The sequence below is a fragment of the Pseudophryne corroboree genome, unplaced genomic scaffold, assembly GCF_028390025.1.
Source record: "Pseudophryne corroboree isolate aPseCor3 unplaced genomic scaffold, aPseCor3.hap2 scaffold_887, whole genome shotgun sequence".
NCBI lineage: Eukaryota > Metazoa > Chordata > Amphibia > Anura > Myobatrachidae > Pseudophryne > Pseudophryne corroboree.
In genome coordinates, this window is record NW_026970466.1 from 131,329 (window position 1) to 143,672 (window position 12,344).

The 12,344-nt window shown below is 50.1% G+C and overlaps 17 non-coding genes and 4 pseudogenes across 17 annotated transcripts; all 21 read left to right on the plus strand.

The window, feature by feature from the left end:
- Positions 1–646: 646 nt before the first annotated feature.
- Positions 647–810, plus strand: LOC135044034 (U1 spliceosomal RNA). The gene has a single exon (XR_010236796.1). It is a non-coding gene; the product is annotated as a U1 spliceosomal RNA (small nuclear RNA).
- A 152-nt stretch (positions 811–962) lies between these two features.
- LOC135044005 (U1 spliceosomal RNA) lies at positions 963–1,125 on the plus strand. Its single transcript, XR_010236769.1, has one exon. It is a non-coding gene; the product is annotated as a U1 spliceosomal RNA (small nuclear RNA).
- A 674-nt stretch (positions 1,126–1,799) lies between these two features.
- Positions 1,800–1,963, plus strand: LOC135044021 (U1 spliceosomal RNA). The gene has a single exon (XR_010236784.1). It is a non-coding gene; the product is annotated as a U1 spliceosomal RNA (small nuclear RNA).
- A 152-nt stretch (positions 1,964–2,115) lies between these two features.
- LOC135043996 (U1 spliceosomal RNA) lies at positions 2,116–2,251 on the plus strand (annotated as a pseudogene).
- A 701-nt stretch (positions 2,252–2,952) lies between these two features.
- On the plus strand, positions 2,953–3,116 carry LOC135044027 (U1 spliceosomal RNA). Its single transcript, XR_010236790.1, has one exon. It is a non-coding gene; the product is annotated as a U1 spliceosomal RNA (small nuclear RNA).
- A 152-nt stretch (positions 3,117–3,268) lies between these two features.
- On the plus strand, positions 3,269–3,410 carry LOC135044051 (U1 spliceosomal RNA; annotated as a pseudogene).
- A 692-nt stretch (positions 3,411–4,102) lies between these two features.
- On the plus strand, positions 4,103–4,266 carry LOC135044035 (U1 spliceosomal RNA). The gene has a single exon (XR_010236797.1). It is a non-coding gene; the product is annotated as a U1 spliceosomal RNA (small nuclear RNA).
- Positions 4,267–4,418: 152 nt separating this feature from the next.
- LOC135044007 (U1 spliceosomal RNA) lies at positions 4,419–4,581 on the plus strand. Its single transcript, XR_010236771.1, has one exon. It is a non-coding gene; the product is annotated as a U1 spliceosomal RNA (small nuclear RNA).
- A 674-nt stretch (positions 4,582–5,255) lies between these two features.
- LOC135044009 (U1 spliceosomal RNA) lies at positions 5,256–5,419 on the plus strand. Its single transcript, XR_010236773.1, has one exon. It is a non-coding gene; the product is annotated as a U1 spliceosomal RNA (small nuclear RNA).
- A 152-nt stretch (positions 5,420–5,571) lies between these two features.
- Positions 5,572–5,734, plus strand: LOC135044037 (U1 spliceosomal RNA). Its single transcript, XR_010236799.1, has one exon. It is a non-coding gene; the product is annotated as a U1 spliceosomal RNA (small nuclear RNA).
- Positions 5,735–6,404: 670 nt separating this feature from the next.
- Positions 6,405–6,567, plus strand: LOC135044036 (U1 spliceosomal RNA). The gene has a single exon (XR_010236798.1). It is a non-coding gene; the product is annotated as a U1 spliceosomal RNA (small nuclear RNA).
- Positions 6,568–6,719: 152 nt separating this feature from the next.
- LOC135044038 (U1 spliceosomal RNA) lies at positions 6,720–6,882 on the plus strand. Its single transcript, XR_010236800.1, has one exon. It is a non-coding gene; the product is annotated as a U1 spliceosomal RNA (small nuclear RNA).
- Positions 6,883–7,552: 670 nt separating this feature from the next.
- LOC135044042 (U1 spliceosomal RNA) lies at positions 7,553–7,716 on the plus strand. The gene has a single exon (XR_010236803.1). It is a non-coding gene; the product is annotated as a U1 spliceosomal RNA (small nuclear RNA).
- A 152-nt stretch (positions 7,717–7,868) lies between these two features.
- LOC135044008 (U1 spliceosomal RNA) lies at positions 7,869–8,031 on the plus strand. Its single transcript, XR_010236772.1, has one exon. It is a non-coding gene; the product is annotated as a U1 spliceosomal RNA (small nuclear RNA).
- A 671-nt stretch (positions 8,032–8,702) lies between these two features.
- LOC135044010 (U1 spliceosomal RNA) lies at positions 8,703–8,866 on the plus strand. The gene has a single exon (XR_010236774.1). It is a non-coding gene; the product is annotated as a U1 spliceosomal RNA (small nuclear RNA).
- A 152-nt stretch (positions 8,867–9,018) lies between these two features.
- On the plus strand, positions 9,019–9,160 carry LOC135044002 (U1 spliceosomal RNA; annotated as a pseudogene).
- Positions 9,161–9,853: 693 nt separating this feature from the next.
- On the plus strand, positions 9,854–10,017 carry LOC135044019 (U1 spliceosomal RNA). Its single transcript, XR_010236782.1, has one exon. It is a non-coding gene; the product is annotated as a U1 spliceosomal RNA (small nuclear RNA).
- Positions 10,018–10,169: 152 nt separating this feature from the next.
- On the plus strand, positions 10,170–10,332 carry LOC135043998 (U1 spliceosomal RNA). The gene has a single exon (XR_010236764.1). It is a non-coding gene; the product is annotated as a U1 spliceosomal RNA (small nuclear RNA).
- Positions 10,333–11,002: 670 nt separating this feature from the next.
- On the plus strand, positions 11,003–11,166 carry LOC135044011 (U1 spliceosomal RNA). The gene has a single exon (XR_010236775.1). It is a non-coding gene; the product is annotated as a U1 spliceosomal RNA (small nuclear RNA).
- Positions 11,167–11,318: 152 nt separating this feature from the next.
- Positions 11,319–11,460, plus strand: LOC135044003 (U1 spliceosomal RNA; annotated as a pseudogene).
- Positions 11,461–12,153: 693 nt separating this feature from the next.
- LOC135044020 (U1 spliceosomal RNA) lies at positions 12,154–12,317 on the plus strand. The gene has a single exon (XR_010236783.1). It is a non-coding gene; the product is annotated as a U1 spliceosomal RNA (small nuclear RNA).
- Positions 12,318–12,344: the final 27 nt, after the last annotated feature.

The window sequence follows — 12,344 nt, forward strand, 5'->3', positions numbered from 1 at the left end:
CCTAGTTTGCTGTCTGTTTCCACTTCTCTTTTCTTGAGCCGCTCCCTTCTATGCCCTTGCGCACTATCCTGACTTCTCCCGTCTGCTTACTTTGTGCCTTCCAACGCACAATGCGAACTACAGGTAGTGCTGCAGGTCCCACACACTTTTATTTGCCTTACAGAGCAGCTCTGGAGCTGTTACAGTGCCCAGCTGCTGCAAGAAATCAGCTTGAATGCTTCAGGGGCTGGGGCATAGCCAACATGAGCCCCACACCGAAGGAGGGTGGAGGTGTTTAATGCGAACTAGGGGTCATCCAAGCGCCGCAAAAGGCTGCCATGCCCTGCACGCCCCTTTTCTCTTTTCATATGCAGACGAGGGTTGAAGCCAACTTTGACCAACTGCTTGGATGACATCACCATATGCAAATCCATCTGCTGCAGGCCTTCCCCCAGGAATGCTTGCACTAGTTGTTGCATTTGGTTTGTTGTTTGGGGGTGCTTCAGTATTAGGTAGCCTTCTGCCCTCCCATGTTTATCTGAAAATATGTGTTCTCCCTGCAGTTGTTGTCCCCAGGTGAGAGTTCCCTTGTGCTGCCTCAGTTGAATCTCCTTTACTTGACAGAGATGTGCCTGAGCAGCGGCCCTCCCCAGCCCTATCCCAAATCATACTTATTTTGCATATGAGATACCATGGTCATGAAGATTGTTCTCCAAGGGTGAGGTTCATTCATTGCATTCTGGGTATGCTGACCCCTGTGATTTCCACAAATGTGGGAAACTCGACTGCATTATTTGTGGTAGTGGGGGACTGTGTTTGTTCTTTCCTCTGGTCAGCTCTGGTAAAAGTCAGATTTCTTTGTCTCAGATCTTCCTCTAGCCTTGTTCTTCTTTCGAGAGTTTCCTTGTGCTGCCTCAGTTGGATCTCCTTCACTTGACAGGGGGGTGCCCGAGCAGCGACCCTCCCCAGCTCTAGCCCAACTCCTACTTACCTGCCAGGTGAGATACTATGATCATGTAGGTGCTTCTCCCAGGGCAAGGATCACCCATTGCACTCTGGGTGTGCTGATCCTGCGATTTCCCCAAATGTGTGAAGCTTGACTGCGTAATTTGTGTTACCCCTGGTCGGCTCTCATATAATTCAGATCTCTTTGTCTCAGGTCTCTCTCCAGCCTAGTTTGCTGTCTGTTTCCACTTCTTTTTTCTTGAGCCCCTCCCTTCTATACCCTTGTGCACTATCCTGACTTCTCCTCCCGTCTGCTTACTTTGTGCCTTCCAACGCACAATGCGAACTACAGGTAGTGCTGCAGGGCCCACACCCTTTTACTTGCCTTACAGAGCAGCTCTGGAGCTGTTACAGTGCCCAGCTGCTGCAAGAAATCAGCTTGAATGCTTCAGGGGCTGGGGCATGGCCAACATGAGCCCCACACCGAAGGAGGGTGGGGGTGTTTAATGCGAACTAGGGGTCATCCAATCGCCGCAAAAGGCCGCCATGCCCTGCATACCCCTTTTCTCTTTTCATATGCAGATGAGGGTTCCAGCCAACTTTGGCCCACTGCTTAGATGACATCACCGTATGCAAATCCATCTGCTGCAGACCTTCCCCCAGGAATGCTTGTACTAGTTGTTGCATTTGGTTTGTTGTTTGGGGGTGCATCAGTATTAGGCAGCCTTCTGCCCTCCCATGTTCATCTGAAAATATGTGTTCTCCCTGCAGTTGTTGTCCCCAGATGAGAGTTCCCTTGTGCTGCCTCAGTTGAATCTCCTTTACTTGACAGAGATGTGCCTGAGCAGCGGCCCTCCCCAGCCCTATCCCAAATCATACTTATTTTGCATAGGAGATACCATGGTCATGAAGACTGTTCTCCCAGGGTGAGGTTCATTCATTGCTTTCTGGGTATGCTGACCCCTGTGATTTCCCCAAATGTGGGAAACTCGACTGCATTATTTGTGGTAGTGGGGGACTGTGTTTGTGCTTTCCTCTGGTCAGCTCTTGTAAAAGTCAGATTTCTTTGTCTCAGATCTTCCTCTAGCCTTGTTCTTCTTTCGAGAGTTCCCTTGTGCTGCCTCAGTTGGATCTCCTTCACTTGACAGGGGGGTGCCCGAGCAGCGACCCTCCCCAGCTCTAGCCCAACTCCTACTTACCTGCCAGGTGAGATACTATGATCATGAAGCTGCTTCTCCCAGGGCAAGGATCACCCATTGCACTCTGGGTGTGCTGCCCCTGTGATTTCCCCAAATGTGGGAAACTTGACTGCATAATTTGTGTTTCCCCTGTTCGGCTCTCATATAATTCAGATCTCTTTGTCTCGGGTCTCTCTCCAGCCTAGTTTGCTGTCTGTTTCCACTTCTTTTTTCTTGAGCCCCTCCCTTCTATACCGTTGTGCACTATCCTGACTTCTCCTCCCGTCTGCTTACTTTGTGCCTTCCAACGCACAATGCGAACTACAGGTAGTGCTGCAGGGCCCACACCCTTTTACTTGCCTTACAGAGCAGCTCTGGAGCTGTTACAGTGCCCAGCTGCTGCAAGAAATCAGCTTGAATGCTTCAGGGGCTGGGGCATAGCCAACATGAGCCCCACACCGAAGGAGGGTGGAGGTGTTTAATGCGAACTAGGGGTCATCCAAGCGCCGCAAAAGGCCGCCATGCCCTGCACGCCCCTCTTCTCTATTCATATGCAGATGAGGGTTGAAGCCAACTTTGACCCACTGCTTGGATGACATCACCATATGCAAATCCATCTGCTGCTGGCCTTCCCCCAGGAATGCTTGCACTAGTTGTTGCATTTGGTTTGTTGTTTGGGGGTGCTTCAGTATTAGGCAGCCTTCTGCCCTCCCATGTTCATCTGAAAATATGTGTTCTCCCTGCAGTTGTTGTCCCCAGATGAGAGTTCCCTTGTGCTGCCTCAGTTGAATCTCCTTTACTTGACAGAGATGTGCCTGAGCAGCGGCCCTCCCCAGCTCTATCCCAAATCATACTTATTTTGCATAGGAGATACCATGGTCATGAAGATTGTTCTCCCAGGGTGAGGTTCATTCATTGCATTCTGGGTATGCTGACCCCTGTGATTTCCCCAAATGTGGGAAACTGGACTGCATTATTTGTGATAGTGAGGGACTGTGTTTGTGCTTTCCTCTGGTCAGCTCTGGTAAAAGTCAGATTTCTTTGTCTCAGATCTTCCTCTAGCCTTGTTCTTCTTTCGAGAGTTCCCTTGTGCTGCCTCAGTTGGATCTCCTTCACTTGACAGGGGGGTGCCCGAGCAGCGACCCTCCCCAGCTCTAGCCCAACTCCTACTTACCTGCCAGGTGAGATACTATGATCATGAAGTTGCTTCTCCCAGGGCAAGGATCACCCATTGCACTCTGGGTGTGCTGCTCCTGCGATTTCCCCAAATGTGGGAAACTTGACTGCATAATTTGTGTTTCCCCTGGTCAGCTCTCATATAATTCAGATCTCTTTGTCTCAGGTCTCTCTCCAGCCTAGTTTGCTGTCTGTTTCCACTTCTCTTTTCTTGAGCCGCTACCTTCTATGCCCTTGCGCACTATCCTGACTTCTCCCGTCTGCTTACTTTGTGCCTTCCAACGCACAATGCGAACTACAGGTAGTGCTGCAGGTCCCACACACTTTTATTTGCCTTACAGAGCAGCTCTGGAGCTGTTACAGTGCCCAGCTGCTGCAAGAAATCAGCTTGAATGCTTCAGGGGCTGGGGCATAGCCAACATGAGCCCCACACCGAAGGAGGGTGAAGGTGTTTAATGCGAACTAGGGGTCATCCAAGCGCCGCAAAAGGCTGCCATGCCCTGCACGCCCCTTTTCTCTTTTCATATGCAGACGAGGGTTGAAGCCAACTTTGACCCACTGCTTGGATGACATCACCATATGCAAATCCATCTGCTGCAGGCCTTCCCCCAGGAATGCTTGCACTAGTTGTTGCATTTTGTTTGTTGTTTGGGGGTGCTTCAGTATTAGGTAGCCTTCTGCCCTCCCATGTTCATCTGAAAATATGTGTTCTCCCTGCAGTTGTTGTCCCCAGGTGAGAGTTCCCTTGTGCTGCCTCAGTTGAATCTCCTTTACTTGACAGAGATGTGCCTGAGCAGCGGCCCTCCCCAGCCCTATCCCAAATCATACTTATTTTGCATATGAGATACCATGGTCATGAAGATTGTTCTCCCAGGGTGAGGTTCATTCATTGCATTCTGGGTATGCTGACCCCTGTGATTTCCACAAATGTGGGAAACTCGACTGCATTATTTGTGGTAGTGGGAGACTGTGTTTGTTCTTTCCTCTGGTCAGCTCTGGTAAAAGTCAGATTTCTTTGTCTCAGATCTTCCTCTAGCCTTGTTCTTCTTTCGAGAGTTTCCTTGTGCTGCCTCAGTTGGATCTCCTTCACTTGACAGGGGGGTGCCCGAGCAGCGACCCTCCCCAGCTCTAGCCCAACTCCTATTTACCTGCCAGGTGAGATACTATGATCATGTAGGTGCTTCTCCCAGGGCAAGGATCACCCATTGCACTCTGGGTGTGCTGATCCTGCGATTTCCCCAAATGTGTGAAGCTTGACTGCGTAATTTGTGTTACCCCTGGTCGGCTCTCATATAATTCAGATCTCTTTGTCTCAGGTCTCTCTCCAGCCTAGTTTGCTGTCTGTTTCCACTTCTTTTTTCTTGAGCCCCTCCCTTCTATACCGTTGTGCACTATCCTGACTTCTCCTCCCGTCTGCTTACTTTGTGCCTTCCAACGCACAATGCGAACTACAGGTAGTGCTGCAGGGCCCACACCCTTTTACTTGCCTTACAGAGCAGCTCTGGAGCTGTTACAGTGCCCAGCTGCTGCAAGAAATCAGCTTGAATGCTTCAGGGGCTGGGGCATGGCCAACATGAGCCCCACACCGAAGGAGGGTGGGGGTGTTTAATGCGAACTAGGGGTCATCCAATCGCCGCAAAAGGCCGCCATGCCCTGCACGCCCCTTTTCTCTTTTCATATGCAGACGAGGGTTGAAGCCAACTTTGACCCACTGCTTGGATGACATCACCATATGCAAATCCATCTGCTGCAGGCCTTCCCCCAGGAATGCTTGCACTAGTTGTTGCATTTGGTTTGTTGTTTGGGGGTGCTTCAGTATTAGGCAGCCTTCTGCCCTCCCATGTTCATCTGAAAATATGTGTTCTCCCTGCAGTTGTTGTCCCCAGATGAGAGTTCCCTTGTGCTGCCTCAGTTGAATCTCCTTTACTTGACAGAGATGTGCCTGAGCAGCGGCCCTCCCCAGCCCTATCCCAAATCATACTTATTTTGCATAGGAGATACCATGGTCATGAAGACTGTTCTCCCAGGGTGAGGTTCATTCATTGCATTCTGGGTATGCTGACCCCTGTGATTTCCCCAAATGTGGGAAACTCGACTGCATTATTTGTGGTAGTGGGGGACTGTGTTTGTACTTTCCTCTGGTCAGCTCTGGTAAAAGTCAGATTTATTTGTCTCAGATCTTCCTCTAGCCTTGTTCTTCTTTCGAGAGTTCCCTTGTGCTGCCTCAGTTGGATCTCCTTCACTTGACAGGGGGGTGCCCGAGCAGCGACCCTCCCCAGCTCTAGCCCAACTCCTACTTACCTGCCAGGTGAGATACTATGATCATGAAGGTGCTTCTCCCAGGGCAAGGCTCACCCATTGCACTCTGGGTGTGCTGCTCCTGCGATTTCCCCAAATGTGGGAAACTTGACTGCATAATTTGTGTTTCCCCTGGTCGGCTCTCGTATAATTCAGATCTCTTTGTCTCAGGTCTCTCTCCAGCCTAGTTTGCTGTCTGTTTCCACTTCTCTTTTCTTGAGCCGCTCCCTTCTATGCTCTTGCGCACTATCCTGACTTCTCCCATCTGCTTACTTTGTGCCTTCCAACGCACAATGCGAACTACAGGTAGTGCTGCAGGTCCCACACCCTTTTATTTGCCTTACAGAGCAGCTCTGGAGCTGTTACAGTGCCCAGCTGCTGCAAGAAATCAGCTTGAATGCTTCGGGGCTGGGGCATAGCCAACACGAGCCCCACACCGAAGGAGGGTGGAGGTGTTTAATACGAACTAGGGGTCATCCAAGCGCCGAAAAAGGCTGCCATGCCCTGCACGCCCCTTTTCTCTTTTCATATGCAGACGAGGGTTGAAGCCAACTTTGACCCACTGCTTGGATGACATCACCATATGCAAATCCATCTGCTGCAGGCCATCCCCCAGGAATGCTTGCACTAGTTGTTGCATTTGGTTTGTTGTTTGGGGGTGCTTCAGTATTAGGTAGCCTTCTGCCCTCCCATGTTCATCTGAAAATATGTGTTCTCCCTGCAGTTGTTGTCCCCAGATGAGAGTTCCCTTGTGCTGCCTCAGTTGAATCTCCTTTACTTGACAGAGATGTGCCTGAGCAGCGGCCCTCCCCAGCCCTATCCCAAATCATACTTATTTTACATAGAAGATACCATGGTCATGAAGATTATTCTCCCAGGGTGAGGTTCATTCATTGCATTCTGGGTATGCTGACCCTGTGATTTCCCCAAATGTGGGAAACTCGACTGCATTATTTGTGGTAGTGGGGGACTGTGTTTGTACTTTCCTCTGGTCAGCTCTGGTAAAAGTCAGATTTATTTGTCTCAGATCTTCCTCTAGCCTTGTTCTTCTTTCGAGAGTTCCCTTGTGCTGCCTCAGTTGGATCTCCTTCACTTGACAGGGGGGTGCCCGAGCAGCGACCCTCCCCAGCTCTAGCCCAACTCCTACTTACCTGCCAGGTGAGATACTATGATCATGAAGGTGCTTCTCCCAGGGCAAGGCTCACCCATTGCACTCTGGGTGTGCTGCTCCTGCGATTTCCCCAAATGTGGGAAACTTGACTGCATAATTTGTGTTTCCCCTGGTCGGCTCTCGTATAATTCAGATCTCTTTGTCTCAGGTCTCTCTCCAGCCTAGTTTGCTGTCTGTTTCCACTTCTCTTTTCTTGAGCCGCTCCCTTCTATGCTCTTGCGCACTATCCTGACTTCTCCCATCTGCTTACTTTGTGCCTTCCAACGCACAATGCGAACTACAGGTAGTGCTGCAGGTCCCACACCCTTTTATTTGCCTTACAGAGCAGCTCTGGAGCTGTTACAGTGCCCAGCTGCTGCAAGAAATCAGCTTGAATGCTTCGGGGCTGGGGCATAGCCAACACGAGCCCCACACCGAAGGAGGGTGGAGGTGTTTAATACGAACTAGGGGTCATCCAAGCGCCGAAAAAGGCTGCCATGCCCTGCACGCCCCTTTTCTCTTTTCATATGCAGACGAGGGTTGAAGCCAACTTTGACCCACTGCTTGGATGACATCACCATATGCAAATCCATCTGCTGCAGGCCATCCCCCAGGAATGCTTGCACTAGTTGTTGCATTTGGTTTGTTGTTTGGGGGTGCTTCAGTATTAGGTAGCCTTCTGCCCTCCCATGTTCATCTGAAAATATGTGTTCTCCCTGCAGTTGTTGTCCCCAGATGAGAGTTCCCTTGTGCTGCCTCAGTTGAATCTCCTTTACTTGACAGAGATGTGCCTGAGCAGCGGCCCTCCCCAGCCCTATCCCAAATCATACTTATTTTACATAGAAGATACCATGGTCATGAAGATTATTCTCCCAGGGTGAGGTTCATTCATTGCATTCTGGGTATGCTGACCCGTATGATTTCCCCAAATGTGGGAAACTCGACTGCATTATTTGTGGTAGTGGGGGACTGTGTTTGTTCTTTCCTCTGGTCAGCTCTGGTAAAAGTCAAATTTATTTGTCTCAGATCTTCCTCTAGCCTTGTTCTTCTTTCGAGAGATTCCTTGTGCTGCCTCAGTTGGATCTCCTTTACTTGACAGGGGGGTGCCCGAGCAGCGACCCTCCCCAGCTCTAGCCCAACTCCTACTTACCTGCCAGGTGAGATACTATGATCATGAAGTTGCTTCTCCCAGGTCAAGGCTCACCCATTGCACTCTGGGTCTGCTGCTCCTGAGATTTTTCCAAATGTGGGAAACTTGACTGCATAATTTGTGTTTCCCCTGGTCGGCTCTCGTATAATTCAGATCTCTTTGTCTCAGGTCTCTCTCCAGCCTAGTTTGCTGTCTGTTTCCACTTCTCTTTTCTTGAGCCTTTCCCTTCTATGCCCTTGCGCACTATCCTGACTTCTCCCGTCTGCTTAATTTGTTCCTTCCAACGCACAATGCGAACTACAGGTAGTGCTGCAGGGCCCACACCCTTTTACTTGCCTTACAGAGCAGCTCTGGAGCTGTTACAGTGCCCAGCTGCTGCAAGAAATCAGCTTGAATGCTTCAGGGGCTGGGGCATAGCCAACATGAGCCCCACACCGAAGGAGGGTGGAGGCGTTTAATGCGAACTAGGGGTCATCCAAGCGCCGCAAAAGGCCGCCATGCCCTGCACGCCCCTTTTCTCTTTTCATATGCAGACGAGGGTTGAAGCCAACTTTGACTCACTGCTTGGATGACATCACCATATGCAAATCCATCTGCTGCAGGCCTTCCCCCAGGAATGCTTGCACTAGTTGTTGCATTTGGTTTGTTGTTTGGGGGTGCTTCAGTATTAGGCAGCCTTCTGCCCTCCCATTTTCATCTGAAAATTTGTGTTCTCCCTGCAGTTGTTGTCCCCAGATGAGAGTTCCCTTGTGCTGCCTCAGTTGAATCTCCTTTACTTGACAGAGATGTTTCTGAGCAGCGGCCCTCCCCAGCCCTATCCCAAATCATACTTATTTTGCATAGGAGATACCATGGTCATGAAGATTGTTCTCCCAGGGTTAGGTTCATTCATTGCATTCTGGGTATGCTGACCCCTGTGATTTCCCCAAATGTGGGAAACTCGACTGCATTATTTGTGGTAGGGGGGGACTGTGTTTGTGCTTTCCTCTGGTCAGCTCTGGTAAAAGTCAGATTTATTTGTCTCAGATTTTCCTCTAGCCTTGTTCTTCTTTCGAGATTTCCCTTGTGCTGCCTCAGTTGGATCTCCTTCACTTGACAGGGGGGTGCCCGAGCAGCGACCCTCCCCAGCTCTAGCCCAACTCCTATTTACCTGCCAGGTGAGATACTATGATTATGAAGTTGCTTCTCCCAGGGCAAGGATCACCCATTGCACTCTGGGTGTGCTGCTCCTGCGATTTCCCCAAATGTGGGGAACTTGACTGCATAATTTGTGTTTCCCCTGGTCAGCTCTCATATAATTCAGATCTCTTTGTCTCAGGTCTCTCTCCAGCCTAGTTTGCTGTCTGTTTCCACTTCTTTTTTCTTGAGCCCCTCCCTTCTATACCCTTGTGCACTATCCTGACTTCTCCTCCCGTCTGCTTACTTAGTGCCTTACAATGCACAATGCAAACTACAGGTAGTGCTGCAGGGCCCACACCCTTTTACTTGCCTTACAGAGCAGCTCTGGAGCTGTTACAGTGCCCAGCTGCTGCAAGAAATCAGCTTGAATGCTTCAGGGGCTGGGGCATAGCCAACATGAGCCCCACACCGAAGGAGGGTGGGGGTGTTTAATGCGAACTAGGGGTCATTCAAGCGCCGAAAAAGGCTGCCATGCCCTGCACGCCCCTTTTCTCTTTTCATATGCAGACGAGGGTTGAAGCCAACTTTGACCCACTGCTTGGATGACATCACCATATGCAAATCCATCTGCTGCAGGCCTTCCCCCAGGAATGCTTGCACTAGTTGTTGCATTTGGTTTGTTGTTTGGGGGTGCTTCAGTATTAGGTAGCCTTCTGCCCTCCCATGTTCATCTGAAAATATGTGTTCTCCCTGCAGTTGTTGTCCCCAGATGAGTTCCCTTGTGCTGCCTCAGTTGAATCTCCTTTACTTGACAGAGATGTGCCTGAGCAGCGGCCCTCCCCAGCCCTATCCCAAATCATACTTATTTTGCATAGGAGATACCATGGTCATGAAGACTGTTCTCCCAGGGTGAGGTTCATTCATTGCATTCTGGGTATGCTGACCCCTGTGATTTCCCCAAATGTGGGAAACTCGACTGCATTATTTGTGGTAGTGGGGGACTGTGTTTTTGCTTTCCTCTGGTCAGCTCTGGTAAAAGTCAGATTTCTTTGTCTCAGATCTTCCTCTAGCCTTGTTCTTCTTTCGAGAGTTCACTTGTGCTGCCTCAGTTGGATCTCCTTCACTTGACAGGGGGGTGCCCGAGCAGCGACCCTCCCCAGCTCTAGCCCATCTACTACTTACCTGCCAGGTGATATACTATGATCATGAAGGTGCTTCTCCCAGGGCAAGGCTCACCCATTGCACTCTGGGTGTGCTGCTCCTGTGATTTCTCAAAATGTGGGAGACTTGACTGCATAATTTGTGTTTCCCCTGGTCGGCTCTCGTATAATTCAGATCTCTTTGTCTCAGGTCTCTCTCCAGCCTAGTTTGCTGTCTGTTTCCACTTCTCTTTTCTTGATCCGCTCCCTTCTATGCCCTTGCGCACTATCCTGACTTCTCCCGTCTGCTTAATTTGTGCCTTCCAACGCACAATGCAAACTACAGGAAGTGCTGCAGGGCCCACACCCTTTTACTTGCCTTACAGAGCAGCTCTGGAGCTGTTACAGTACCCAGCTGCTGCAAGAAATCAGTTTTAATGCTTCGGGGCTGGGGCATAGCCAACATGAGCCCCACACCGAAGGAGGGTGGAGGTGTTTAATGCGAACTAGGGGTCATCCAAGCGCCGAAAAAGGCTGCCATGCCCTGCACGCCCCTTTTCTCTTTTCATATGCAGACGAGGGTTGAAGCCAACTTTGACCCACTGCTTGGATGACATCACCATATGCAAATCCATCTGCTGCAGGCCTTCCCCCAGGAATGCTTGCACTAGTTGTTGCATTTGGTTTGTTGTTTGGGGGTGCTTCAGTATTAGGTAGCCTTCTGCCCTCCCATGTTCATCTGAAAATATGTGTTCTCCCTGCAGTTGTTGTCCCCAGATGAGAGTTCCCTTGTGCTGCCTCAGTTGAATCTCCTTTACTTGACAGAGATGTTTCTGAGCAGCGGCCCTCCCCAGCCCTATCCCAAATCATACTTATTTTGCATAGGAGATACCATGGTCATGAAGATTGTTCTCCCAGGGTTAGGTTCATTCATTGCATTCTGGGTATGCTGACCCCTGTGATTTCCCCAAATGTGGGAAACTCGACTGCATTATTTGTGGTAGGGGGGGACTGTGTTTGTGCTTTCCTCTGGTCAGCTCTGGTAAAAGTCAGATTTATTTGTCTCAGATTTTCCTCTAGCCTTGTTCTTCTTTCGAGATTTCCCTTGTGCTGCCTCAGTTGGATCTCCTTCACTTGACAGGGGGGTGCCCGAGCAGCGACCCTCCCCAGCTCTAGCCCAACTCCTATTTACCTGCCAGGTGAGATACTATGATTATGAAGTTGCTTCTCCCAGGGCAAGGATCACCCATTGCACTCTGGGTGTGCTGCTCCTGCGATTTCCCCAAATGTGGGGAACTTGACTGCATAATTTGTGTTTCCCCTGGTCAGCTCTCATATAATTCAGATCTCTTTGTCTCAGGTCTCTCTCCAGCCTAGTTTGCTGTCTGTTTCCACTTCTTTTTTCTTGAGCCCCTCCCTTCTATACCCGTGTGCACTATCCTGACTTCTCCTCCCGTCTGCTTACTTAGTGCCTTACAATGCACAATGCAAACTACAGGTAGTGCTGCAGGGCCCACACCCTTTTACTTGCCTTACAGAGCAGCTCTGGAGCTGTTAGAGTGCCCAGCTGCTGCAAGAAATCAGCTTGAATGCTTCAGGGGCTGGGGCATAGCCAACATGAGCCCCACACCGAAGGAGGGTGGGGGTGTTTAATGCGAACTAGGGGTCATTCAAGCGCCGAAAAAGGCTGCCATGCCCTGCACGCCCCTTTTCTCTTTTCATATGCAGACGAGGGTTGAAGCCAACTTTGACCCACTGCTTGGATGACATCACCATATGCAAATCCATCTGCTGCAGGCCTTCCCCCAGGAATGCTTGCACTAGTTGTTGCATTTGGTTTGTTGTTTGGGGGTGCTTCAGTATTAGGTAGCCTTCTGCCCTCCCATGTTCATCTGAAAATATGTGTTCTCCCTGCAGTTGTTGTCCCCAGATGAGTTCCCTTGTGCTGCCTCAGTTGAATCTCCTTTACTTGACAGAGATGTGCCTGAGCAGCGGCCCTCCCCAGCCCTATCCCAAATCATACTTATTTTGCATAGGAGATACCATGGTCATGAAGACTGTTCTCCCAGGGTGAGGTTCATTCATTGCATTCTGGGTATGCTGACCCCTGTGATTTCCCCAAATGTGGGAAACTCGACTGCATTATTTGTGGTAGTGGGGGACTGTGTTTTTGCTTTCCTCTGGTCAGCTCTGGTAAAAGTCAGATTTCT